The sequence below is a fragment of the Peromyscus eremicus genome, chromosome 6, assembly GCF_949786415.1.
Source record: "Peromyscus eremicus chromosome 6, PerEre_H2_v1, whole genome shotgun sequence".
NCBI lineage: Eukaryota > Metazoa > Chordata > Mammalia > Rodentia > Cricetidae > Peromyscus > Peromyscus eremicus.
In genome coordinates, this window is record NC_081421.1 from 69,845,014 (window position 1) to 69,872,354 (window position 27,341).

A 27,341-nucleotide genomic window follows, 5' to 3' on the forward strand; every position below is an offset into this window, starting at 1 on the left:
ACATAAAGATGGTGTACTACGTAAAGCACATATAAACTCACGACTCACTGACCCTTTCCCAGCTCTATCAACCACTTGGAAGTGTTTTTAATAAATTCTCTTTAATGCTTACTACTGTCCATGGGATTCTGCTACAATTCTTCTCTTCTGGTCCACAATGAGCTGGAATCCCAGCAGATGCTCTCTGGACTCCCAGTCCATGCCTATAACAGGACTCTGCTCCTTTCCACTGCAGATCCTGCTCTCCCACTACTTAGGATCACGGGCACCTGATGGCTGAGAACACAATGGAGGCAGGCTGTCAAGAACCAGGTACACCTGCTCTGTCCCTACTGTCCCTCCCCCAATCTCTGTCCTCTGGCTTTACTGTTCTGGGCCTCCCCTGCCTGTGTGGTGGTGTCACGGCTTCCCGTCTCCCCACTGACACCTGCCCCCTCTGACCGTCTCCTGCCTCTTCCTTACTGACTTCTGCCTCTGCCCTCTTTCCGACATCACTGCTGCCGTCCTGTGAAGATCCACACTCATCTCTCCATGCATCTCTGTGACTTCTTTTGGGATGTTCCTCCCTGCCTCACATTTGCCATCCGCATCGAGCTTCCTCTTCTTTCATGCGTCTCCTTAATTCTCTTAGTCTTTGATCTCTCTCTACCTGTGCGGGTGTTTTCTAAGGGCCTGTCTTTCCCTGTTCCTCTCACATGTAAAGAAGCGTGCTGACACGACAGAGACTATTATCCTGTTGGCGCCCCTGCTCACCCCTGTACAAACTGGGAAACTCTGTCGCCCTACTTACCCAACCCCACCCACACTGAGAAAACCCTGAACAAAAGAATGGCCCCCAAAGCCCAGTTCCGAATTTCTGGTAGTGGATGGAACCCACCTTTCTGACATGACCAGCCCACCCAAGTGCCCGCCCCGCAGCTTAGCTTTTGACCTTATTTGGGCACAGTCCTAGCTCCTGGCTGACATGTCATCACCCATTGCCTAAGATCTATAAAACCTCCTTGCCTTAGCCCAGGCACTCGGCTTCCCTACCGGTGTTCTTGGGGATGCACACAGCTCCTCTGTAGCAGCTGGCACCTCGCATACTGTGTGGACTCGTTGAATGGGAACGCTCCTACTTAAGGTACAACACTTCAGAGACAAGAGATTATAAACTGATTGTACTGAGGTGACACCTTCAGGACTTAACCATGTGGCAGGCCCTGTGAGGCTTGTCCTCTCTGTGTAGCAATCATTCTTGGGCTGGGAGAACCCCAGAGCCCAAGTCCCCAGCAGGTCTGTCTGCTCTCTGTGTACCGCTCCCCTCTCCCTCGTCCCTTTCCTTTCCTCCTTGTCCTCTATCTCCTGTCTTTGTCTCTTTTTACTGTATTTCTTTATGTGCATTGGTGTTTTGTCTGCATGTATGCCTATGTGAGGATCCTCTGGAGCTGGAGTTCCAGACACTTGTGAGATGAGCCTTACGGGTGCTGGAAATTGAACCTGGGACGTCCCTCCTGCCTCCTATCTTTGTCTCTTATTCCCTGCCCTCTGTCCTTCTGGGGCAAATACATCTTTGTGCTGAGAACTTGGTCCTGGGGTGTCTTGTGCCAGTACGGGTCCCTTCACTCGGCTCTTGACTAGAGCTGTTACCACAAATGACAGTGTTAACGGCTGCTGACAGTGTGAGTTCATTATCACAGCAGAAGGGCCTCCAGCTGAGGGGAGCCAGAGGATTCAGACAGGCGTTCTGATGACAGGGAGACAGTGGGGGAAAAGTATGACAGGGCCAGAGGTCTGTGACACACACTCATACTCAGGAAAACTCAGCCAGCTGCTCCCTCCTCTGTCTTCCTGTCTTCAGGCCCCTGCGGTGTGACACAGGGACACATGGACTTCTACTCATTCCGCGGAGCAAACCTACTCATCTCAGGTAGGGAAGGGAGAATAAAACCAAGTATGGATACCACCAAAGCCTTAGGAGAAGCAGCGAATTTCACTGGGGTCACTTCCAGAAGCAGAAACAACTCCAAAGACAGCTGCAACCCAGAAGCCCATGTAGAGTGGCTGCCAGCTCACAAAGTCTGGGAACCTGGAGTGCACTGCACAGCCTGAAGGCAGGCTCAGCAGGTGTGCTTCCCGGGCAGCTCAGGAGGTCGGAGAATCCCAGGTGTGCTTCCCAGGGAGCTCAGGGGGTCGGAGAATCCCAGGTGTGCTTCCCAGGGAGCTCAGGGGGTCGGAGAATCCCAGGTGTGCTTCCCAGGGAGCTCAGGGGGTCGGAGAGTCTCAGGTGTGCTTCCCGGGCAGCTCAGGAGGTCGGAGAGTCTCAGGTGTGCTTCCCGGGCAGCTCAGGAGGTCGGAGAGTCTCAGGTGTGCTTCCCAGGGAGCTCAGGAGGTCGGAGAGTCTCAGGTGTGCTTCCCAGGGAGCTCAGGGGGTCGGAGAGTCTCAGGTGTGCTTCCCAGGCACCTCAGGGGGTCGGAGAGTCACAGGTGTGCTTCCCAGGCGGCTCAGGAGGTCGGAGAGTCTCTCTGCAGTCCTTGCAGGGTGTGTGCATGCTTGTGAGGGCGGGCCCTATTGAATCTGGTCAGTTTCGGTGACTTCCTGAAGCTATTGAGTTGTTTATTCCTTGAACTTCTTTCAGGATACAATGTTTCACTTCATCTCCTTTTAACATCCTGTCTTCACTTCCCCTTAGAACATGTGTTGTTTTGCTTCCCATTTAAATTCTGTCTCTCAAGGAGAGTCCCTCCAGTAAGGAAGGTGTTAACCTCCCGGGAACTGCTACACAACGGGTACACCTCCCATGAGGGTCTTGGTGCCTGCTTGGAAGAGGGCAGATGTGGAGGAAGAGTGAGTGCCCTTCCAGCTTCTGCTTAACATGATTAATGAACCAAAGTGCCATGTTTCAGGCTAGTGTGTCCCAAACTCATCATCCCTAAGATGCAAAACCCAGAATCCAAATCAGTGATATCAGTGACTGTAGATGTAATTCTGAACGGTTTATTAAATAAGAAACACAGAGCCAAATGCAGAGTTAAAAGCCCCAGAGGTCAGAGCAGTAGCTAAGAGCTGAGACTAAAAACCACCTTCTTACCACCGCTGCCGTCCTTCCCCTGAGAAAGAGACCTACTTCCTGTGTGCCTGTCTTTTTATTGACTTTCTGTTCTGCCTTCTCATTGATTGTAAACCCAATCACATGACCTCCCCGTCACTGCCTGTCTATACAGACCTCCAGGTCTCTATGGTTGGTATTGAGATTAAAGGCGTGAGTCTCCAAGATGGCTGTATCCTTGAACACACAGAGATCTGCCTGTCATGTGATCTGGATTAAAAGTGTGTGCCACCACTGCCCGGCTTCTGCTATGGCTTGCTATGAGCTCTGACCCCCAGGCAACTTTATTTATTAACATACAAATAAAATCACATTTCAGCACAAATAAAATATCACCATTAAGTGACTGGGAAGATGAATTTCAAATGCTTACATCCACACAAAGGAATGAGTTTGTATTTATTATACATTCTTTTCTCTCAGATTTATGTGTCCAAAGCTTGTTGTGAAAACAGCAGTCCCCTAAGGAATGTCATTATCCAGGAGTACAGCCGTCCTGTTGTTTGGTATTTATCTGATCTCTGGTAACTACTGTCTTTCCTTGGTTCTCGGTCTCCATTCAAGGCTGTCAGACCAGCAAGGATTCAGCCCCCAGGCGACCTCTGAACAGAGGTCCTCCCTGAGCCTTGGCCAAGCTAGGAGGCATCTATGGTGAAGGCCGCCTCATGCCTAGGAATTCCGCCTCATGCCTGGGAGTTCCGTTCCAGAGACCATGGCGCCGCAGCCACTCAGCTTTTGGAGGGTACTACAGAAAGGCAGCCGCGGCCTCTGCTCCAGCCTGAACCAAAGCAAAACTTGCACCCAGGAACCCAAGGACAGCTGTGGCCGTGTTTCCTGTTACAGCTCACCTGTGCAAGGTTGAGGGACCTGGTGATTCGGTGACCTTGGGGTCACCCAGAGCCCCAGGGCAGGTCACCCTGTTGTGTGTGGTCAACTTCCCCGTCTCTCTGCCTTTCCTCAGGATCAGGATCTCCTCATTTAAATGAAAGAAAACTTTCCTCTGAAGGTAAACATAAAGGTCCCACCGAGATTTGAACTCGGATCGCTGGATTCAGAGTCCAGAGTGCTCACCATTACACCATGGAACCAACACACCAAGTCTGTTTCCTGTCTAACATTTCCTGGGCTGTGGAATAGAGACTACCATCCAATTTTTCCTATTGACTATCCTATTGCATTTCACCTGCACCTGCAAAAATGAGATTAAGTCCCCTCAACTCAGAGCTGGGAAGTCTTTCCAGCCTCCATCATCTGTCTCAGACTGCCACCCCTTCCTGTCCTTGTGACATTTCTCCAATAAATGGTGTTAGTGTTACTGTCTTGTCTGCATTTCCCCACCTCCCAGGAACACCAAGAGCAGCATTTGGAAGTTCCTGCCTTCCTTGGTCACCTAGCAGCCACAGAGGCCTTCCACTACTTCCTATAATATATGAAAGTGGGTCAGCAATGGAGGGGGGGGTTGAGATGTGGGGGAACCTTCAAATTTTCATCATATATACACATGTATATACATTTGTGTACCTTTGGTTTTTGTGTTTCTTACAGCAAATGTATTTTTAAAAAGCAAGTTAAATGCAAGCAATTATGTTTAAAGGTTTACACAAAACATTTAAGCAAGTGTTAATCCCCAAAATGTGAGGAAAGAGACCACTGACCTAAATTATCATGGCCAAATTAATTAAAACACACAATTGGCTGGGCAGTGGTGGTGCATGCCTTTAATCCCAGTACTCGGGAGGTAGAGCCAGCCGGATCTCTGTGAGTTCGAGGGCAGCTTGGGCTACAGAGTGAGTTCCAGAAAAGGCGCAAAGCTACACAGAGAAACCCTGTCTCAAAGAACAAAAAAAAAATTAAAATTAAAGTAAGCTTTTTTAATGGTGTACATGGGCTGCCTCCCCCTAATGTGGGCTTCGAGAGGTCAGCATTGGACATGAGGAAGAAAGGGTTTTTATAGTTCTGGGGGTTTCCAAATGGGAGATTTGGCGGGCAAAATAGGCAGGGTTGCAGAAACAGAACATAACAAGGTAGTCATAACAACCCTTTGAAACAAAGGTAGGGTTGCCAGATGGTTATAACTTTTGAAACAAAGGCTTTTGCCATTCCCTAGAACAGGCAGTATAGAAACATTTGTAGTTAAGATTACAGGTGGGCATAGTCCATCTTTGAGAAAATGAGGTTTGATCATAAACAGGAACAAGCCTAGTTTGTCTTTAGTATAAGATGGCTGTAAGAGATCAGTTTCAGCTGAGGATCCCCAAGATCAATTTCTCAGCACAAAGGAGATTTATTTGCCTTTGAAAAGGGGGAGGGAACAAGGGAGAGGGGTATAGTCAAAAGATTTCCTGTGTCCTGCCCAGCCCGCTGTGGGACCAGAGTTTGGAGAGACTCCTGTCTCCGCACACCTTATGTGCCTTTCTCTGCCCGGCCGTCACTTCCTGGGATTAAAGCCAGGTGTGCTTCCCAAGCAAAGGCATGAGATCTCAAGTGCTAGGATTAAAGGTGTGTGCCACCACTGCCTGCCTGTTTCTCTCCTAGACTGAGTCAATCTCATGTAGTCCAAGGTGACTTCGAAGTTACAGAGATCCAGACGGATCTCTGCCTACCAAGTGCTAGGATTAAAGGTGTGTGCCACCACTGCCTGGCCTCTATATTTAATCTAGTGGCTTGTTCTGTTCTCTGATCTTCAGGTAAATTTTATTAGGGTACACAATATATCACCACAGAGAGGAGAGAAAAGGGGCAAGAGAGAAGAGGAAGGGGTATTTGTCCTGCAGGGACAAAGGACTGTCTCTGGATAGAGAGGAGGCAGACATGGCCCATAGTCAAATGGCAGCTTATAAAGGTAAAAGGGGAAACCCCATGTTAGGAGGAGGTGTTTAATTTTAATTAATTTATTTATTGTTTTTTAAAGACAGGGTTTCTCTGTGTAGCTTTGGAGCCTGTCCTGGAACTCACTCTGTAGCTCAGGCTGGCCTCGAACTCACAGAGATCTGCCTCCTGACTGCTGGGATTAAAGGCGTGCACCACCACCACCACCACCCGGAGAGGTGTTTAATTTTATTTTTATTTTTTTTTTATTTTTTTTAAAAAAAAAAATATGGAACGCTTCACGAATTTGCGTGTCATCCTTGCGCAGGGGCCATGCTAATCTTCTCTGTATCGTTCCAATTTTAGTATATGTGCTGCCGAAGCGAGCATGAGGTGTTTAATTTTAATTGGGCATGTTAAGTGAGCCAAAGGAAGCTTTTGATTGCTGGACTAATACTTTGATAGCTGGACCTTGGTAGTCAGTGTCAGGAAGAGGAAGTGGCCGAATAAGGGACTAGACCGTGGTGCTAGCTTTAGGAATGTAGTCTAAAGGTTTTCAGCAAGGCAGAGGGAATGGGGGAGAAGGACAAGGCCCACCAGAGCCACATGCTGGAGTGGGCTAGTGTCCTTTCAACGGCTTTTAAGTTCAAGATGGAGGCAGACTGGTTCATCACTAGACCAAACTTGCCTGTGTTAAAATACCATATGTCAGATTAGACAGGCAGTCTTATTTTCTTACTTATTTTCAATAGTCACTTAGCAATAACCACTTTTTAAAAAATTGACTATAATCCTGGTGTAGAGGCATGTACCTTTAATGGTATGGAGGCCTATACCTTTAATCCCAGCACTTGGGAGGCAGAAAGCAGGCGGATCTCTGTGAGTTTCAGGTCAGCCTGGTCTACAGAGCGAGCTCCAGGTCAGCCAGAGCTACATGATTAGATATTGTCTCAAAATAAATAAATTTAAGAATTATTAAATTGTAGTAGATTCGCTCATGTTTTGCAAAGAACATTTTTAATAACACTGCAAACGTTCATCTCTTGAACAAATAGCTGTGTAAATTGCTTTGAATGAACAAACACTTGCTCCCTCCCTGGTCTCCACAGTTCTTAACTCCAGTAAGGGCAGCTCCCACCTTTCGGGAACCATGAGGCCTAGTCTCAGACCAGTATATGAGTGCTTGTCCAATGGGTCTCCAGATGAGGCAAAGCCCACGGGGACAGTCTCACTTGGCAAGGACCAGTGGAGTTTGAGGACACCGGAGAATACTGCTGGGACCTCCAGGCCTGAATACTCTCTTCTCTCTTATAATGATGGATGATTCTCTTGGCGGTTTTAGTGTCATTTTGTCAGTCACACACGGGACAGATATGATCATTCCTGGAAACCCCATTTTTTTCTCAACATATTTTCCCTAAAATTCTTTGGGAGCTGATGCTTCCCAAGTTTCTTGTCTGGGGAAGCTAGCTGTCACTTCAGACCCGGGGAGCTGTTCTGATTCAGTGCTGACAGGATCGGAAGCAGATCACCCCTATTTCTGTAAATATGTTTTGAACGATATTGCTATTTTTGAAATTGTGTGCCTACGTTTATCACCTTTTAGTTTTGTAAAGACAGGGTGCACCCGGCTCGGCATTTGACCAAGCTAACAAAATGATGTGTTGTTTTGGTTTAAAGATGTTTTGATGTTAAAGTTGGGAGAAAACATATTTGACCTATTTGTTTTTGGCGGAGGTTAACCTTGGAGGATGGGAAATACTTGTTAGTGTGGACAAACGTGCTTGTTTTTGATGTATAAATAAAGATGGAGCTACTCGGGCCGGCCGCTTGTGTGAAACTCATCTGGTGGTTGGACAATTCATTTCTTGGGGCCAACTCCCCGGCTCAGGACCTAAACCCAGGTCTTTGGTCTCCCCTACACCCAGGCCCAAGCCCGGACGGCGCCGCGGCTCCAGCACACACGTGGGATGAGCAGCCCCAGGGGCTGCGAACCGTCGGACCCCAAAGCGTAAGTGTGCTCCTTCGCTCAGTCTTGCTGGGCGCCCGGGCTGTGACCCCACCAGCATGGGACCCCCAGACCCCCTTGTGGCGGCGCGATCCCAGCATCGGAAGTCACGGGCAGGACGCTTGGGGTTCCCAACGTTTGTGCGAGCTCGGGAAGCAGGCGCGGGGCCGACCCCAACGTCTGCACAGCGGCCAGCACCGCCGCCGGCTGATGAGGACTGAACCCAGCCCTGCGGTCAGCCCGAGGTGACGCCGACGCGGTGACGCCTCACTCACCACCCAGCCGCACTAACAGCGTCCCGCATCGTCTCTGTGGCGCAATCGGTTAGCGCGTTCGGCTGTTAACCGAAAGGTTGGTGGTTCAAGCCCACCCAGGGACGGCTGGTGTTCCTTTTGTTAGTACCTTCCTTACCTTACTAAAGTGCTAGCCGTGTACATCTCAAGAAACAGAAACCATCCATCCCAGGCCACCCCCGCCACCTCCAGAGTCAACAGTAGACTCTTGTAACCTACGCCAAGAAAGTTGGCAGGAATATCCAGGGTGGGATTAGATTGTGGAGGAGGGGGCACTGCTAATACTGCTGCCATCATCATTTTATTTATTTACTTTAGTTGTTTTAGACAAGGCCTGGAAATGTCTCACGCCGGCTGATATTTGCTTCTGCCTCCACCACAGCGGAAATGAAAACAGAGGCAAGACACATCGCGCCCGACAGTGACCTAGTCTGACCCAGTCATTCTCCAGGATCTCCAGATACAAATTTAGGGTGGTTTCCTTTGACTCCTTGTTTGGGTTTGGACACTTGAAAGATGAAAACTGAGGATTCTAGACCTAAAGGGAAGTCCTCTTGCTGCGCTTTCTTGGCCCTGGTCTCCACGGTACTGCTGGGGTTGGTCCTAGCACCTAGTAGGGCAGCAGGAGTAGAGAAGTCCTCTGCGTTTCTTTCTCTTTTGATTCGTTTATTGAGACAGTTTCTCACTGAGTAGCTTTGGCTGGCCTGGGATTCCCGAAGATCTGCTGGCTGCTGCCTCTGGAGTGCCCGCACTAAAGGCACGTGTCACCACCACGCCCAGCCATGCCCAACTCTGCGTTTCTTTTATATTACAAAAGAAATCTATATGACTATATATAAGAAAGAGAAATTTTATGAAGGATGCTTTGTTTTGTTTGAGACGGGGTCTGACTAGGTAGCCCTGGCTGTCCTGGAACTCCCTATGTAGATAGGCTGGTCTCTAACTCAGGAGATCCACCTGCCTCCTGTCTGGGATGCTGGGACTGAAGGTATATGACCCCACACCTGGCTAAGATTTTATTTTTGTGTATGTGTATGCTCACAAGAAGTCAGAAGAGGATGTCAAATCTGCTGGAACTGGAGTTGCCGGGCCGTTGTGAGCGGCCTGGTGTGGTTGCCAGTGGAGAACTCTCCAAGCAGAGGAAGGACTCTTAACTGCTGAGCCCTGTCAGCACCTACTCGGAATTTATGTCATTCTCCTCCTCCTCCTCCTCCTCCTCCTCCTCCTCCTCCTCCTCCCCCCCCCCCCCTCCTCCTCCTCCTCCTCCTCCTCCTCCTCTTCTGAGACAGGTTTTCCCTGTGTTGTCCTAGAACTTTCGATGTAGACCAGGCTGGCCTCAAACTCACCAAGATCACCTGCCTCTGCCTCCCGAGGGTGAGGTCATTAAAGGCTTGCGCCTGGCCCTACTCTGAATTCCTTAAGGCCTCAAATACAGCTAGGTTCCTCCGGATCCCCACCCTCCCTTTCCTTCCCTGTCACTTTCTTCCAGATAATTGTTTTTAAGTGGATAGAACGGCTGTGAAAGCAAACACACACTTGTTGACTCCTGCAAATGTTTGCTTCAACAGTGGAGAGATGGGTCTGCCATTGTCACGTGATGGTGTTGATAGCGTGCTCTACTCTGAGCCCATTCTGCAAATGTATCTTCCACAGGGGTGGTGCCTGGTCCTGGTCAGTGTTCCCAGCTGTAACCGTGTTCCTTTCTTGTTTACTTGCCTGCACACCAAACTTTCTCCCAGCTGTCTCCAGTGCTGACCCAGGGCAATGCTGTCATCCCGGCTTATTAGCTCGGGGAAGGTGCAGCGGAGGACCACAGTGCACAGGCTTAGCGGGGGGTGGGGGGGGGTGGGGGGGGGTGGGGGGTGTGTGTGACCACAGTGCACAGGCTTAGCTTGGGGTGAGGGTGGGGTGCAGCGGAGGACCACAGTGCACCGGCTTAGCTCAGGGGTGGGGTGGGGTGAGGGTGGGGTGCAGCGGAGGACCACAGTGCACCGGCTTAGCTGGGGGGAGGGGTGCCACGGAGGACCACAGTCCACAGGCACACAGACACTATACAGCACAATTTGGATGGAAATAAGGCACTTCAGAGTCCTCCAAAAGCTGGAGGACTTTCTGGGATGACCTGGTCACTCAGATCAAAGAAGACTGGCCAGTCGGGCTCTTGGACAGTTCGCTGCCAAGCTGCTTGTCCAAAGGGAAGAAAATCTTGACTGTCCTTGTCCGGTTTTGTTCCTCACCTCTCCTCTTTGCTCTTTGGGTCTTGGTCTGACACATAAGGTCTTTGCTATAAACAATGAGACCAGTACCTGCCCCCCAGGAAACTCTACAGTGTTCTTGACAGAAAGTGGGCAGGCTCTGTCACTGAAAACTCTCTTGTCTGAGACAGTCCTGCCAGTGTGCTTTTCTTGCCCTTTGGAAACATCAGTGTCTCTGGGAACTTGTGTCTGAAGAGAGACAAAGGGAGGAAATCTTTGCAAGTGTTTGTACATGATGTCACGGAATCCTCTACAACACCCAGATCCTTGCTGGTCCTTGGCTGCCCACATCAGCAAGCCTATCAAAAGTGTTCATGCTCTTTCTCCAGATTGGGAAGGGGTCAGCCCCAGATTTAGGATAGTTCCTTTGCAGAGGTGGGCTTTCTTCTGTTCTTCCCTGTCCTTTGTGGGGAACTACACGCTGAGTGGAACCTGCACTTTGGTCCTTGTGGACAAGAGCAGTTCTCCTGGGCTGACCGAGGAACAAGGCAGGGTGGTTCCCAGAGCACCCCACCCCCACCCCCCACCCCTGCACAGGCTCTCCGTCCGGCTCTTTGTTTTAGCGGTCCCGCATCTTACGGAACTTTTCTAGGTAGACCCCTCAGTCAGGTCACTCTGAAGACCACAGCTGTTTGAACTCTTCAAGCCTGCCCTCCATGTGGTATCAGTGAGCACCCATGCTGCTTCCGGGTACTTCTCTGAAAATGTTCTGCTCAAGGACAGACACTGCAGATTGGCATCAGGAGGACTTCTTCCAGGTCTCTCTCTCTCTCTCTCTCTCTCTCTCTCTCTCTCTCTCTCTCTCTCTCCTCTGCCACAGATGGACTTGTTCTAGAATTTTCTGTCTGCATCTTTCTCTAATAGTTACAACTATAAAGGATGAAATTATGTTATTTGCTAGAAAATGGATGCACCTCGAGATAACCATAGTAAGTAAGTTAATAGGTAAGAAATTGTGCTAAATTGAATAGTTATAGTGAGTGAGGTATCAGTGATAGATAATTTTTGTTGTTTTGAGACAGGGTTTCTCTGAGATATGGAACTCACTCTGTAGCCCAGACTGGTCTCCAACTCAGGGATCTGCCTGCCTCTGCCTCCAGAGTGCTGGGATTAAAGACATGAGCCACCACCCCCAGGCCAGTGAGTTAATTTTATCTATTTAACTAGACTCGAAGATGCGCCGATATGTAGGTAAGCATTTCTGCATTCGGTTCCCATCTGAGTCAGTAGACTGGGCAAACCACACCGTGCTCCCCACAGTAGGTGAAGCTCAGCAAACTCTTGAAGCCTGAGTAAAATAAAGACTAAGGAAGAACTTCTCCCTGCTTGACTGTCCTTGAGCTGGGGAATCGGTCTTTTCACTGTGAACTTGAACTGGGAGGGGAATGATTCCATCAGTTCTCCTGGATCTCCACCTAGCCTAGTGCAGATTTTGAACTCTGTGCTGTGACACAGTCCCTCACTCTGTGCGTGTGTGTATGTGTGAGAAAGCATGTATATACATGTATGATGCTGGGGGGGGGGCTGTCTTAGAAACTTCTCTATTGCTGTGACAAAGCACTGTGGCCAAGGCAACTTATAAAAGAAACTGTTGAATTTGTCAGGGCGGGTTAGGGTCCATGATGGCAGAGTGAAGGCCTGGTGTCAGGAACAGCTGACAGCTCACATCTCAGACCACAAGCAGGAGAGAGAGCACACAGAATGGTAAGAGGCTTTGAAACCTCAAGCCCGCCCCAGGGACACATCTTCTCCAACAGGGCCACACGGCCTAATCCTTCCCAAATAGCCACTAATGGGGACCAAGTATTCCAGTGCCAAGACTTACTCAGGACATCTTGTTCAAACCATCAGAGCTCTGCTCTTAAGTGTGTAGCCCAGTGTAAAGATCAGCAAAATATAAGCCAGGTGGTGGGGGCACACGCCCTTAGTCCCAGCAGAGGCAGAGGCAGAGGCAGAGGCAGAGGCAGAGGCAGAGGCAGAGGCAGAGGCAGAGGCAGAGGCAGAGGCAGGCAGATCTCTGAGTTTGAAGCCAGCCTACAGGACAGGTCTATAGGAGAAGCAGGGCTGCTTCACAGAGAAACCCTGTCTCAAACAAAATAAAACAAAACAAGCAGCTATAAACTTTAGTGTACAGGGTTTTGTGTGAACACAGTATTTACTTCTCTGCAACAGTGCTGGTCCCTGCCAGATACAGCTGATATCTATAAGGTAAACAGATACAGTTTACCTTCAGACAATAGACTATTCCCTAGAAAAACTGTACTATGTAGCAGGAATCTAGTATAGTCATTGTATCTAGGGTAAATATTACAATGCAACAGTATCACTGTATCTAGAGTAACAGTTGAATGAATGTATCAGTTGAATGAATGTATTAATATTTGTTATCTAGACCTTGAAGAAATCATAGAGATTTCTTTCTATGGTTGATAGAGTTGTTTTTCTGAGGAGGTTTTCCATCTGTTGCATGACTTTGGTCACAAACAGTACACAATCAGGACTAAGGTTGTGGGCTGTGATGACTTCCTTCAGTGAACATACAGAATAGATCAAAGGGGCTTTGATATGAGGAACTTGTTGTACCTCAAACACAACCTTTGTGTACAGCAACTAAATATGCTTCCGAACAGAAGTTCGAGGTTCAGGTCTCAAAAACTGTTCCGCCCTGCTGCCAGAGAACCTAAAATTACATTCTGGGGTGACTCTTCTTTTTTGAACAGCCCACACAACACAGAACACAACACAGAACAACAGTAATATCTTGCATTTCCAACAGTAATATACAGGATGATCCCGCTGTTCTGGATCTTTCCAGTCCTGGATGGATTCACAATTTCATTTCCATTCTGATGGCTATGTATAGACTTCTCTTTAGCTGTAACTAGCCTATCACTAGTGGCTTATGACGTTAGGACTTTGGGTTTCTTTTCTACTGCTGTGATCACATGTGCTAACAGAAAGTAAGGGAAGAAAGGTTGAGTCTGGCTCTCAGTTCAAGGGAGAGTCAGTCCATCATGGTGGGGAAGTCAGAGACGGGAACTCGAAGTCACTGGTCACATCAAATCCATAATCAGGAGGCAAAGAGGGATGCCTGTCTGCAGCCCCCCAGCTCCCTCCCTTCACTCATGTAGTCCAGGATCCCAGGTAGGGACTGCTGTCACACTCCGGGGGCTGGTCTTGCCATCCCAACACAATCACAATAATCCCCCTAGGTGATCATAGATGTGTCAAGTGACAGTTACCCCTACCCATCACAGTCATGGCATCTGAACCTCAGTTCAGCTCACCACGAATATTATGCTGCTACTGGGGGTTGTGAATGGGGCAGGAAATTCTTCTTCATTGTCTTCTTCATCTTCTTCTTTTCTTCATCTCCTCCTCTTCCTCCTCCTCCTTCTTACCCTCTAGCTGTCTTCTTTTGTTCGTGAAACTGTTATGTTTACATATTTTCAATCATCTTTTTTTTGTATCGGCAAGTCTGCAGTGACTGTACACTCATTTCCGAGTCTCATATTTATCTTACTTTTTCTCTTCAGTCTTGTTTTTGTTTGGTTTTGAGGCACAGTCTCATAGCTAAGTCTGGAATGCAATGTCTATGCAGCTAAGAATGACTAGGAGTGTGTGTGTGTGTGTGTGTGTGTGTGTGTGTGTGTGGTGTGTGTGCGCGTGCGTGTGTGTTGGGCAGAGAGACAAAGACACAGACAGAGGGAGATCACCTACCTTTTCCGAGAACCAGCTTTGTTTGTTAGTTAAACTTGGTCTGTCTCTCAGTTTTCCCAGGCACTGGTTTCAGGGTTTTTGTCTCCCCGACTTCCTCCTCCCTTCTGTGCTCCAGGACTTACCCTGTTGGTCTCTCAATCTGACCTTTAAAACCTGACAAATGTCCCCAAGCCATTGCTTTCCCAGGGACTGTTGATAAACCAGCCTGCCCCCAGCACAGGTTTAAAAGCTATTTTATAGTAAAGACAAATGAGGTTCACTCCTGTTTATGATTAAATCTCTGTTTCTCAAGGACTGAGCTAGGCCCATCTGTCACCTTAATTATAAATGGTTCTGTACTGCCTGTTCCAGGAAAAGACGCCCATGCTTTGTTTCAAGAGGTTGTTATGACCACCTTGTTCCGACCACCTTGTTACGGCTGCCTGTAACCATGCCTTTGTTCCAGGAGGTTTTCATAACCAACTTGTTATCTGCTTCTGTCACCGCCCCCTTGCCCTTTATTTACCTTCCAAATCCCCCATTTGGAAACCTGAGCTATGAAAAAAATTACCTTCCCCATGTCTAGGGCTGAGCTCTTGAACCCCACCTTAATCTTGCTTCAGCTTGGCTATTTGGATCGGTGGTCTTTCTCCAAGCGCTTGTAGGATTACACTGTCCAAATCACCAAGGTGTAGCTGGGTATTATTCATAGGCCAGAGCAGTGGGAATCCCTGTGGGCCGAGGACTATTCAGGCCACGGATGTGAGGACTAGGACGGGTCCGAGGTTCTCGCTGCTGGAAGCGCTCATCGGTGGAAAAGCTCCAGGACGCCGGCGTCCGCTTTTCCCACCTGGTCCCCCTCCGCGGAGGACCCCAAACGGCCGCCCGTGGTCCACAGTCACAGGCGGCCGCCCGCACCCTGGGTTCGGACGTCGGAGCCCGGGGGCTTCTGCAGCGGTGGGAGCCCAGGAGTCAGCGGGGAAGCGTGGAGAAAGCGTGAGTCCGCATCATTCTGGAACAGGAAACACCCGCACCACAGTCGGGACCTCAGGCCAGGGCAGGAGTCCCTAGAGACGGTATTGGCAGGAGGAGGAAGGGCGGTCTCTCGGGTGCCCACCCAGGGTCCATCGGGGCCACAGTCTCCTGGTCTGGAAAGATCGTCAGGCCTCTGGCGCACGCTTCCCCTGGCGAGCACTTTCTGCCTTGGAAGACCTTGGACACGCAGTGGCAGGAGCTTTGCGGGCAGCCAGAGCGCACTGGGTAGAGCACAAGACTCCCCTGGTGACAGATCCACCGGGGACCCCGTCGGCTGGTTCTCCTCACCCCTGAGCAGTTTTCCACATTGCCAAGCTCTCTGGGCAGGACCTTGTTCGCTATCCCGCCAGTTACAGTCGCTCAAAAGACTTTCTGGGCCGTGGTGGGGCACGCCTTTAATCACACACTCGGGAGGCGGAGGAAGGCGCTCGAGCGAAGTGAGCTGGAGGACCAACCTGGTCTACAAGGCGCATTCCAGACCCATCAGGGCTACAGAGAGACACCTGTGTCGAAAACAGAACAGAACAATTTTCTAAAAGAGACAGAGGAAGAAAAGACAGGATGAGAGAGGAAAGGGAAGGTCGAGGATCACTGAGATGAGTTGCAGAGGCCTTCCTCACCTCCAGCAACCTGCTCCGGGCTGGGATCCATCTGGCTTCCCGCTGTGAGCGAGATAGAAACCCGGACGCTGCAGCCCGAGCCCTTCCCCTCCGCGTTAGATCCAGAACCCCACCACTTTCCCCTCCGCCTAAATCCCTCCAGGCTGAACAGGGTCTGAAAATCAAGTCTTTCTCCTGAAGTCCATTCGCCTTGATCTCACCCTGAGCACAGCTGGAGCACAGCTGGAGCACAGCTGCCGGGCGGGCTGACTGGAGCCGCAGAGAAACCAACACAGTGGGAGAAAGGACCCCGGTCCGTCCCTGGAGGTCTTCGGATGCTGTCCGCTGCGGTGGTGGAGGAGGGAGGGGAGGAACAGCAGCCCCTCCCTGCGGGAGCGTCCCGGGAGCCGGTTCCCGTGACAGGGACCAGGAGGACTCGCGGGCCCGCCGCGCTGAGGCAAACCGACAGTTTACCCACCAGGAACCCGGAGCTCAGAGGAAGAGAGGGATGCGCCATCCTGGCGCACTTGGTGCGAAGGCTGCAGTGGAGTGGGTTCCCCATGCGCTCTCCTGTCTGCTGGTTTCAGAGGCAGCCGGTTCCCCAGGCTGTAAAGGGGAGAGATGATGATGATGATGATGATGATGATGGTGATGGCCTGGACCCGAGGAGCGAGGAGCGGGCTCAAAGCTGGGCTCGCCAGCCTTGGAAAGCGAGTAAGGTTTCCTCCTGGGAGTTTCCTTAAAGAGGTCAGTGGGGAGCATTATCTATATCCCTGGTGGTCTAGTGGCTAGGATTCGGCGCTTTCACCGCCGCGGCCCGGGTTCGATTCCCGGTCAGGGAATCTCCTTTTAGCAGCCTCTCACCGGCTCTGAGGCACAAGAGCCCTGCCTTGAACACCAATAAGGAAGTCCAGTGGGTACTCTCAGAGAGGTCTTTGCTAAGATAAAGGGGTTGAGGGAGGGAAGTGGGGGCATTAGTTCCAAAAAGAGAAGGAAAACAAAACCTCTGAAGCACTCAAAAGTTGGGACAACAGCGACTGTTTCTTCCCTAAACTCCCGACTTAGCATCTTCCCACTTCGGAGTCCTTCCCGTTTTTATGTGCCCCATCCTTGGAGAGCAATTCCCACAGGCTCTGAGGCACAAGAGCCCTGCCTTGGACACCAATAAGCACAGTCTAGTGGGTACTCTCAGAGAGGTCTTTGCTAAGATAAAGGGGTTGAGGGAGGGAAGTGGGGGCATTAGTTCCAAACAGAGAAGGAAAACAAAACCTCTGAAGCACTCAAAAGTTGGAACAACAGCGACTGTTTCTTCCCTAAACTCCCGACTTAGCATCTTCCCACTTCGGAGTCCTTCCCGTTTTTATGTGCCCCATCCTTGGAGAGCACTTCCCACACACCAAGACCTCTGGCTTGGGCTACAGTGGCTCCTCTCCCTTGTCAGGGTCAGTGCCTGGAAGACCAGGGGAAGGCTGGATCCTCCTAGGGAAGGCCCTCTTGTCCCTCAGAACCCAACACCCATGTGCTCCAGACTCTTGGAGAAGCTTCAGGTAGAGGCTGTTTGGGTTTTCCTGGACAGTCCAGGCCAAGCTTGTCCAACTCAGGCTTGTAGCCCTGAATGTTCTCATTTTGCCATCCTGATAACATTAGCCCCCCCACTCCCTGGTTGCTCTGAAAGTGTCTTGTGTATCCTGGGCTGCCCTGGAGCTCACTATGTAGCTGAGGATGGCCCTCAACTCCTTCTCCACCTTCCAAGTACCAAGACAGATGTGTGCCATCAGACTTTGCCCTCCAGTGGGGTCTTGGATCATCATGAGCTCTACCACATCCCAAGTAAAGGGAGACCTCAGGGAATCAACGTTTGCCCTCTGCTCCCTCCTGTCTCTGTGTGTGCTGTGGAGGTCTGACAGGGCTAGGAGGAATGGACAGAGCCAGCATGGTGGCGCACACCTTTGATCCCAGCACTTGGGAGTCAGACACAGGCAGAAATATGGGAGTTTGAGGCCAGACTGGTTTACAGAGTGAGTTTCAGGACACCCAGGGCTACGTAGAGAGACCTTGTCTCAAAAACAAAACAAAACAAAACAAAAACCAAGAGCCATCTTCCATTGTTGGCAGAGTTACAGAAAGTGTAAAATGAATAAAAGAAGAGGACTAAGGTCTCTAGAATTGTCTGGTTAGGGGCTGCCCTTTTGACTTGGCCTGGCCTGGCCTTGAACTGGTCTCACCTCCTGTTTATGTCCAGGCAGGCAGATGTGTGGCAGGTCTTTCCAAGCTCCTCTCCTGGATGTACACTTAACATGCTTCTGTTTCCAGGGTCCGAGTGGAGCCCAAGGCTGTCACTGGTGAGTCTTTCCCCTTTGCGTGACCGTCCTCGCCCAGTCTCTAACTTTGGGGGTCTCAGTGTCATCTGTGAGAGAAGAAAGGGGAGCTGGAGGGAGGGCTCGGCAGTTAAGAGTAGGAGCCGCTCTTGCAGAGGTCCCAAGGTCAGCTCTCAGCATCTGTATAGACGGCTCACAACTGCTGTAACTCCAGGCAAGATGCATCTGAGATGCCTCTTAGCACTCACACTAAGAAAACAATAGCCAGTCGGTGGTGGCACACACCTTTATTCCCAGCACTCAGCAGGCTGTAGATCTTGGTCTACAGAGCAAGATCCAGGCAGGACAGGCACCAAAACTAAAAAAACAAAAAAAGAAAACAATAAAGCAAGTTGACAGTAAAGATATATTTTTAGCTTCTCTAAACACTTTAAAAATTTTAATACTTGATGGTGTGAATCTGTCTTCTACTTTCAATTAAGTGACTCCTTGGCTGCATCATACCATTGTCATGATGCTGGCCTATGCTCTATCCTGTTGTGATTTCTAGATTTCCTAATTTTGTAGAACTTGTTGGTGACATTGTATCTTAGCTTACAGAAGCCCTGGCCTAATTTCCAATTCAAATATCTAATTATGCTGAACTTGCTAAATTTACTGTATCAATTTTACCTGTCAAAGGTAAGCTGGGTGTGTATGTCAGTGGTGGAACACGTTTGGTATGTGTGAGGTCCTGGGTTGAACCCTCAACATCCCGCTCCCCTGAAGAAGCAAAACAAATCGGTGAATATTGTAGTTTTGTTGATGCCAAAACACAGCTCTTAGGCAGTAAGAGGTAGTTCAATCTGATTGTGGCATGGGGCAGGGTCACAGATTTCAGTCACTGCAGGCCCCATGTCCCAGTGTAGTAACAGTTTCATGAAGTATTTATAATGACCGAATGAAGAAAGTCATAAATCAGGGTTCCTCCCGAACTTCAGGTAGGTGGGTTACAGTGAAGCAGAAAGTGTCTGCTCTAGGCCCCAGATTCTGTCTGATGATATGCTCAGCACCAGGACCGGTGAAGGACGGGAATCTGCTTATACATTCCCAAAACGATTTTACCTGCCAGTCACAAGGATATCAGATCATACACAGTGCCGGGCAATAAATGATTTTTTAAGGGAGAGGCTGAAGAGATAGCCCAGAGTAACTTGGTTTGGACCTGCAATGTTCTGGGTCTGTACAATCTGAGACATTCTCATCAGTCAGTCACAGGACCTTTAACACAGGCACAACTTTTTTTTTGGGGGGGGGGGACTTCAATTCATACTTTCAATGAAGATTTAAATTTATATAATATTAAAATTATGAATCAAGTAAGTTAAATATACTTTGCATTTAAAATCAAAATCACTTAAACCAAGATGAGCTTATTATTCTAGAAAGCATAGTGATTCCATCCATTTACCAGCAATTTCTATATAAATGTTTCTAGGAATCATCTAACACATGATTTCCCATATGCATTTCTTAATTACATGGCAGCTCAGCTGGCACATTTAATATCTGTATTATCTTTCACAGACACTAAGTCACACTGATTGATGCGTGTCTTTGACACCTAACCAATGTAATACATGTTATCAGTCACCCTCAGAAGTTGGGAAGCTTGAGCAATGTCTGTCCCAGGAACTGAAGAAGAGTTCCCAAGGCCTCCTGGTCTCCCAGTGTGCTTACTTATTTAAAAGACCAATTCCTTGCTTTTGAACATGCCATTTAGGTTTTTCTGTGCTTATGAAGGAGCAAAAGTTGCTAACTTTGGTTCAACTCTGGGAAGTAATATGGATTCCTAGTACAAATGAAGTTTTGGAACATACTTGGAAAAGTTGAAATAACAAAAGATAAGGCAGACCAGGTACCAGGAAATATCAGGCCAAGAGGATACAAGACTGTCTTGTCTACTTGTAAATAAACTTGATTTGATTATTATTATTGCAATGGGGTCTTGTAACATAGCTCAGGCTGATTCCAACTGGAGATCCGGCCATCTGAAACCCTGACCCGGGATTCCAGAACGCACACCTGGCCAGTACACTGACTCTGAGGCACCTTGCCAAACCCTATCACTTTCATGCTAGCAGCTGTAGTTTTCACTGGAGAGGGAGGACCCAGTCCTAAAGCATTTCCAGAATCATCCTGCCAAGAACTGCCTTGTGTGTATTCTTCATACGGGATTGGTCCCTTTGTTGTCAAAGACAGCTTGCTTTCCTGTCTCTGCCAATCTAAATTCTTTTTGTTTGTTCATTTTGGGTTTTGAGACAGGATTTCACTATGTAGCTCTGACTAATCTGGAATTCCTAAGTAGACCAGGCTGATCTCAAATTCATAGAGATCCACCTTCCTGGTTTCTGAGTGCTGGGATAAGAGGCATGAGCTCAGCTCCAATCTAAAATTTTAACAAACCACTGATGTAGTCTTCTCCACTCAAAATCTAAGACACCGGAGCACACCGGAGCTTGCCTAAAAGTGTGTTGCCTGAGTGGCATCTATTATCTGCTCTAATAAACTCCTTTATCTCTTAAAGAATTTATTCCTCTTCCTCTCATAAAGATCTACTCCTACAAAGAATCGTGACCACCTTCGGTACATATAGAAGATGCAAGTTAATGCTTGGGATGTTTATGAACTCAGTTATTAGACTTCTACCAGCCATTCAGCTGCATCCTATGACATTCACATTTTTATTAACATCTCGTGACCCTGAGAAGTTTCAGAGCAGGACTCCCACAGCTGCAGCCTGCACATGGGGGGCGGGGGGGGGGGGAGCCAGACAGACTCTATCTTCTGCTGAGGAATGATTTAATCCTCAGTGTTGCCACCGCGTGCTTCTGGAAAACAGATGATCAGGTCTAGTTCTGTCTGGTTTTAGTTTCCTAAAATGACATGGACCACATGGAGACCATTGCTGCTTGACACAGTTCCAGCATTTCGACATTGCAGACCACACTTCCCCAGCACCTTTTTAACTTTCATTTTCAGTGATTCTCAATATTAATGCCTTTCCCTTTGGGAAATTTTGTGTGGGCTTTGGCAAAGGATAAAAATGTGTACAATGGTAGCCTCTCTAATCAAAATAATTCTTTGGAAAAAAAAATCCCCGCCACGGTGGAACCATGGTGCCTTCCCCCAATTACACCAAGAACAGTTAAGTTAGAGATTTACTAGACACACCTGATCCCAAGGATGAAATGCCTACAATTGAGACCCAGAACCTGAGGCCCTTAACGGCAAGAGTTCAGTTAATAAACAGAGAAATCAGAATGATATGGTATAATGGGAAAAGAGTACAACATCCGGATCTTCCCTTTGGGGAGTGTTATAAGGGGAACAGGCCCATATACTACCACCAGGAAAGTTCCTGCTTGCTAAAGCAGTCCTTCTCCTTATCTGGACAGAGGAGCTTGTGGCCCTTTCCTTAACATATAACTGGTGCCTGTTGTCAAGGTCAAGGCTAGCTTCCTCAATCCCAGATTTCAAACCAGACCCCCAGCTCTCACGCCCCTTGTCACCGGTTTAATCCCGTGCGCAGCTATGGAGTATAAAGGATTTAGTCTTGTTTCCATTAAATGCTGCTGGCAGCCATCCTGAATCACCCTCAGATGACGTCTGTCTCCTCCTCCTGCCCCTCCCCCTGCCCCTCTCTGACTCCACACATCCTCTTTGGGACCTGAACTCCCCTTCCCCCCACTGAAGCAGGTCTTGGGACTAAAACAGCAGCTTTTGAGGCAAACCCAGGGCAGTAATGTCTAACTGGTCCCTGTTGGACGCTTTAAGGGGATCTGAGAGATCCAGCTTCAGAAATTCCCGTGTGTAGAGTAGAGAGGATCTGTTCAATCAGGTGTCTGCCTCCCTGAGAGAGATCGGAAGACAGTATAAGCTTGCTCCCTGGGAGAATGAAGTGCTCCTTGAGATGGGAAAGCTCTGATCCAGGCCTCCTTAAGCCTTCCAGACTCAAGCCTATGCATATATTCATGTGTCATATGTTTTAAAGGCTGGATCTCACTGAAGGAAGTCAAAGCAGGAACCAAAGCAGGACTATGGAAAACTACTGCTCACTATTGTTCCCCAGGACTTGCTCGGCCGGCTTACTTTTCATTCTTTTGCTTTTATATTTATTTATTATCTCTATCTATCTATCTATCTATCTATCTATCTATCTATCTACCTATCTATCTGAGACAGGGTCTCACTAGGTAGCCCCAGCTGTCCTGGAACTCACAACTCACAGAGATTCACCTATCTATCTATCTATCTATCTATCTATCTATCTATCTATCTATCTATCTGAGACAGGGTCTCACTAGGTAGCCCCAGCTGTCCTGGAACTCACAACTCACAGAGATTCACCTATCTATCTATCTATCTATCTATCTATCTATCTATCTATCTGAGACAGGGTCTCACTAGGTAGCCCCAGCTGTCCTGGAACTCACAACTCACAGAGATTCACCTTCCTCTGCCTTCCCGAGTGCTGGAATGAAAGGTGAGTTGGCACCCACCACATCCCTCTGAGGCATTTTCCTGATTGAGGTTCCTCTTCTGAGATAACTCTAGCTTGTATCAAGTTGACAAAAATACTAACCAGGACAGACCAGTCATGTCCTCGGTGGCCACAAGACATAGCCAGTTGTCTGTTGATATCGGTACATTCATGTCGGGAGCCATGCAGCCTAGTTTCAGACCAGTGTATGAGTGCTTGTCCATATTGTCAACTGGTCTCCAGATGAGGAAAGGCCTAAAGGGACAGTCTCACTTGGCAAGGACCAGGGGACTGCAGAACAGCACACAATACTGCTGGGACTGCTCGGCCTGCACACTCTTCTCTCTCAATATGGATGATTCTCTTGGCGGTTTTTAGCGTCATTTTGCAATCACACATGGGACAGATGTGATCATTCCTGGAAACCCCATTTTTTTTCTGGAACATTTCCCCCTAAAATTCATTGGGAGCTGATGCTTCTCAGGTTTCTCCGTGGGGATGCCTGATGTGACTCCAGACCCCCGGAGCTGTCCTTATTCAGTGCTGACAGGATCCGAAGGCAATCACCCCTATTTCTGTAAAAATGCCTTAAGTTTTGAACGATATTGTTGTTCTTAAAAATGTGTGTCCACGTTTGTCATCTTTTAGTTTTGTAAAGACAGGCTGTTCCTGGCTTGATAACTGGCCAGCAAAATGGTGAGTGTTGTTTGGGGTTTAAAGATGTTTTGATGTTAAAGTTGGGGGAAAAACGTATTTGACATATTCGTTTTTGCCAAAGGTTAACAACGTTGGAGGATGGGAAAATCTTGTTGGTTAGTATGGGAAAACGTGCTTGTTTTTGAAGTGTAAATAAAGACAGCAAGAGCTATTTGGGCCAGTGGCTTGGGTGAAACTCATGTGGTGGTCGGTCAATTCATTTCTTCCCGTGGTCGCCCCTTCTCCGTCTCAGGACCTGAACACAGGCTGGGGCAGGACTCCCGGAACATTCACATACTGGAAAAGTGCTCACCCCCACAACCAGTCACCCCTGCAGCAAATACATGGGCATAATAAGAAAGGTGTTGCCTTGAAAACACAAACCCCCTGACAAAAAGCTATGATGCTCATGTATGTGGATTTTAAGTGTAAGAAAAGTTCATTCTGGGCAAAGATATCAGAATGGTGATTGTATAACGGGCCTTGAGGTCGGGATGACCATAAAGGACTGGGACTTTCTGAGCTGTTGAAAATCAATGATCTGAACTAGGAGATGATGGGTCGCTCTGTCAAAATTCACCAGGCTAAACTAGAATTCTGTGCGTTTCAATCTGTATGAATTATACTTCAATCACTCGCTCACTGTGAGGGGGAAAACAGTTGGGAAACGTCTTGACGTTTTATTTTCGTGTATTGATCAAGAGTATTTAAAATACCCTACTGAGTGAGAAGTCCGATCTCATTTTTAACTTGGCCTAGAAATCGAATACCGTTCGAAGTATCTGAGATAACAAAACGAAAACAAAACCCAAAACCGAATCTGGCCACACCATGGCATTAAAGCACGTTGCAGCGAGACAGAGAGGAAGCCCTTCCTCCCTTGCGCCAAAACCAAATCCTCCTGTTTGCCGGGCCTTGGGTGTGCACGAGGCAGTTTACTTTTTCCGTTCTTCTGCCTCAGTAGTCCTAGGCAAGGCTTGCGCTGTGGTGGCCGGTAAGTGACAGAAAAGCTCAGTCGCTCGGTGGAAGCCCATTCCCACGTCTCGGATTCCAACAGCAGCTGCAGCGTCAACACGCAAATTACTAAGAGCTCCGCAAGAGCTTGCGGATCCGGGCACCTGGGCAAGCATGAACCGCATGCAGTTCGTGAGTTTGAAAATTCAGACAGGTAGGGGTTCCGTCGCTCCCCTGCTGGCCCTTCTGCCCTCCTCTCGCTAGCCTTCCGCACCCACAGAAACCCATTCGCGAAGGCTGGCCAGCCACCGATCTCCTCACGTCCGAGGTTCGGGCTCCACCGGCTCTTGCCGAGTTCTATCCTCGCGTTGCGTTCCCCCTCTTCCTCCCCTCCCACCCACAAGGCCCCCCGCCCCACCCCACCCCAGACTCGGCCCTCGCGCTCCAGTGCTCTGGATCTGCGAAGGACTAGACCCCAAAGCGCACGCGGTTTCCTTGCCGAGTCCTGTTGGGGGCCCGGGTGGAGCCCCCTGTCGGCTTGGAGCTCCGGGCAGCTCGGTGACGCCGGGGTGGTGTCTAGGAGGAGCCGAGGGGAGCTCGAGGCTCATCCACTTTGGGAGACTAAACAGTCATCACTGGGTCCTTATTTACAGTCTCTTCCGAAATAGCTACTTGCCGCGACCCGCGCAACTGGAGCACGAAATCTGGCGAGGGACGCCGAGGTTAAACAGCACTCAGGACACCCAGTCTCCGTTCATCAGGGAAGCTCTCTTTATTCACACAAACATGGGTTTATATACCCTTCTAACAGCAGGGGTCAAGGAACGGTTACTCTGTATCCGGAGGCAAGCCGGACACTGTTTACCAAACAGGAAAAACCACAGGGGAACCGATCCCCAGCACTTTCAAGAACCCAACCGCACATTTTCACACCAACAACTTACGCAAACACAGCATAACTGGGACAGGACAAAAAAAGGGCATTTAGGATTAAGGCAGCAAACTTACTGCTGCCAACATGTTATTCCTGGCTGACATCCCGAGTTTGTGTTGAATCGCGGAGCAGCGTTTTGTTTGTCAGCGTGCAACCCTGGCTGGCCTAGACCTCACTGTGCTGACCAGGCTAAGTGAGGACCACAGAGCCCTTCTTGGGCTTCTCTGCAGGAGTTAAAGGCGTGAGGCACTGTCTCTTCACCTTCTCTTGAAACAATTCTATGAAAGAGACATGGAAGGAAGACAGAGGAGGCAAAAGGAAAGGAAATGGAACGAAAAGCGACGGAACGCAGCCGGAGGTGCGGTCTCAAGACCTTGTCTTTAATATTCGCCTTGCTCTCACCCTGAGCACAGCTGGAGCACAGCTGGAGCACAGCTGCGGGGCGGGCTGACTGGAGCCGCAGAGAAACCAACACAGTGGGAGAAACGACCCCGGAGGTCTTCGGATGCTGTCCGCTGCGGTGGTGGAGGAGGGAGGGGAGGAACAGCAGCCCCTCCCTGCGGGAGCGTCCCGGGAGCCGGTTCCCGCCGTGACAGGGACCAGGAGGACTCGCTGGCCCGCCGCGCGCTGAGGCAAACCGACAGTTTACCCCCCAGGAACCCGGAGCTCAGAGGAAGAGAGGGATGCGAAGGCTACAGTGGAGTGGGTTCTCCATGCGCTCTCCTGTCTGCCGGTTTCAGAGGCAGCCCGTTCCCCAGGCTGTAAAGGGGAGAGATGATGATGATGATGATGATGGCCTGGACCCGAGGAGCGGGCTCAAAGCTGGGCTCGTCAACCTTGGAAAGTGAGTAAGGTTTCCTCCTGGGAGTTTCCTTAAAGAGGTCAGTGGGGAGCATTGTGCACATCCCTGGTGGTCTAGTGGCTAGGATTCGGCGCTTTCACCGCCGCGGCCCGGGTTCGATTCCCGGTCAGGGAACTTCTTTTTAGCGGATTCTCGCTTCAGCACTGCTCTGAGGCACTAGAGCGCTCTGCCTTGGACTCAGAAGACCCCAGAAGCCTTCCAACAAGCACAGTCTTGTGGGCTCATCCAGAGATGTCTTTGATGAGTTCGAGATAAAGGGCTTGTGAAGGGGGGAAGTGGGGGACATTAGTTCCACCTGTTCTTTCTCAGAGAAGGAAAACAAAACCTCTGAAGCACTCAAAAGTTGGGACAACAGCGACTGTTTCTTCCCTAAACTCCCGACTTAGCATCTTCCCACTTCGGAGTCCTTCCCGTTTTTATGTGCCCCATCCTTGGAGAGCACTTCCCACACACCAAGACCTCTGGCTTGGGCTACAGAGGCTCCTCTCCCTTGTCAGGGTCAGTGCCTGGAAGACCAGGGGAAGGCTGGATCCTCCCTAGGGAAGGCCCTTCATTCTTGAAGGAAGTCAGGACGGGAGCTCACACAGGGCAGGAACCTGGAGGCGGGAGTTGACGCAGAGGCCGCGGACGGGTGCTGCGTACTGAGCATGGCTTGCTCAGCCTGCTTTCTTATAGAACCTGGGACCACACTGGGCCGCGCTCTCCCCCATCAATCACTAATTAAGAAAATGCCCTACAGGTCCGCCTACAGCCCAATCTTACCGAAGCTTTTTTTCCTAATCGAGGCTCCCTCCTCTCCGATGACTACAGCTTGGGTCGCTGACGGAACACTTCCTAGCACGGGCTCTGGTGATGATTATAATTAGTTTGCCACCCTAAGGGCATCAGGCGCCCTCACACTCACCCCGGTCTTTTGTGGCGGCCCTTTGATTCAGTGGCTGCTGCTGCTGCTGCTGCTTCCGCCTCCTCTTCCTCCTCCTCCCTCCTCTTTCTCTTTCTTGACAGTATCCCAGACTCCTTCCTGGCACTCACTTTGTACCCGAGGATGACCTTCAACTCCTGATCCTATTGCCTTTTACCTTCCAAGCGCTGGGATGACGGCTCTGCGCTGGAATATCGGGTCAACCTGAACGCTACATTGATTGCACAGTTAGCAGCGGCTCTCTCCACCCGACCGAGGCGCAGACGCGTGCACTCGGCGCCGCTCCCAACGCACCGGGAAGAAATCACTTCTGCCGGACAGGCGGTTCCGAAAACCAGCAGAGACCG

At 49.5% G+C, this 27,341-nt stretch overlaps 5 non-coding genes across 5 annotated transcripts; 3 read left to right on the forward strand and 2 right to left on the reverse strand.

Annotated features, from left to right (window-relative positions):
• Positions 1-4,105: 4,105 nt before the first annotated feature.
• On the reverse strand, positions 4,106-4,177 carry Trnaq-cug (transfer RNA glutamine (anticodon CUG)). Its single transcript has one exon. It is a non-coding gene; the product is annotated as a tRNA-Gln (tRNA).
• A 2,003-nt stretch (positions 4,178-6,180) lies between these two features.
• Positions 6,181-6,287, reverse strand: LOC131913989 (U6 spliceosomal RNA). Its single transcript, XR_009380050.1, has one exon. It is a non-coding gene; the product is annotated as a U6 spliceosomal RNA (small nuclear RNA).
• A 1,923-nt stretch (positions 6,288-8,210) lies between these two features.
• Positions 8,211-8,284, forward strand: Trnan-guu (transfer RNA asparagine (anticodon GUU)). Its single transcript has one exon. It is a non-coding gene; the product is annotated as a tRNA-Asn (tRNA).
• Positions 8,285-16,556: 8,272 nt separating this feature from the next.
• Trnae-uuc (transfer RNA glutamic acid (anticodon UUC)) lies at positions 16,557-16,628 on the forward strand. Its single transcript has one exon. It is a non-coding gene; the product is annotated as a tRNA-Glu (tRNA).
• Positions 16,629-26,114: 9,486 nt separating this feature from the next.
• Positions 26,115-26,186, forward strand: Trnae-uuc (transfer RNA glutamic acid (anticodon UUC)). Its single transcript has one exon. It is a non-coding gene; the product is annotated as a tRNA-Glu (tRNA).
• Positions 26,187-27,341: the final 1,155 nt, after the last annotated feature.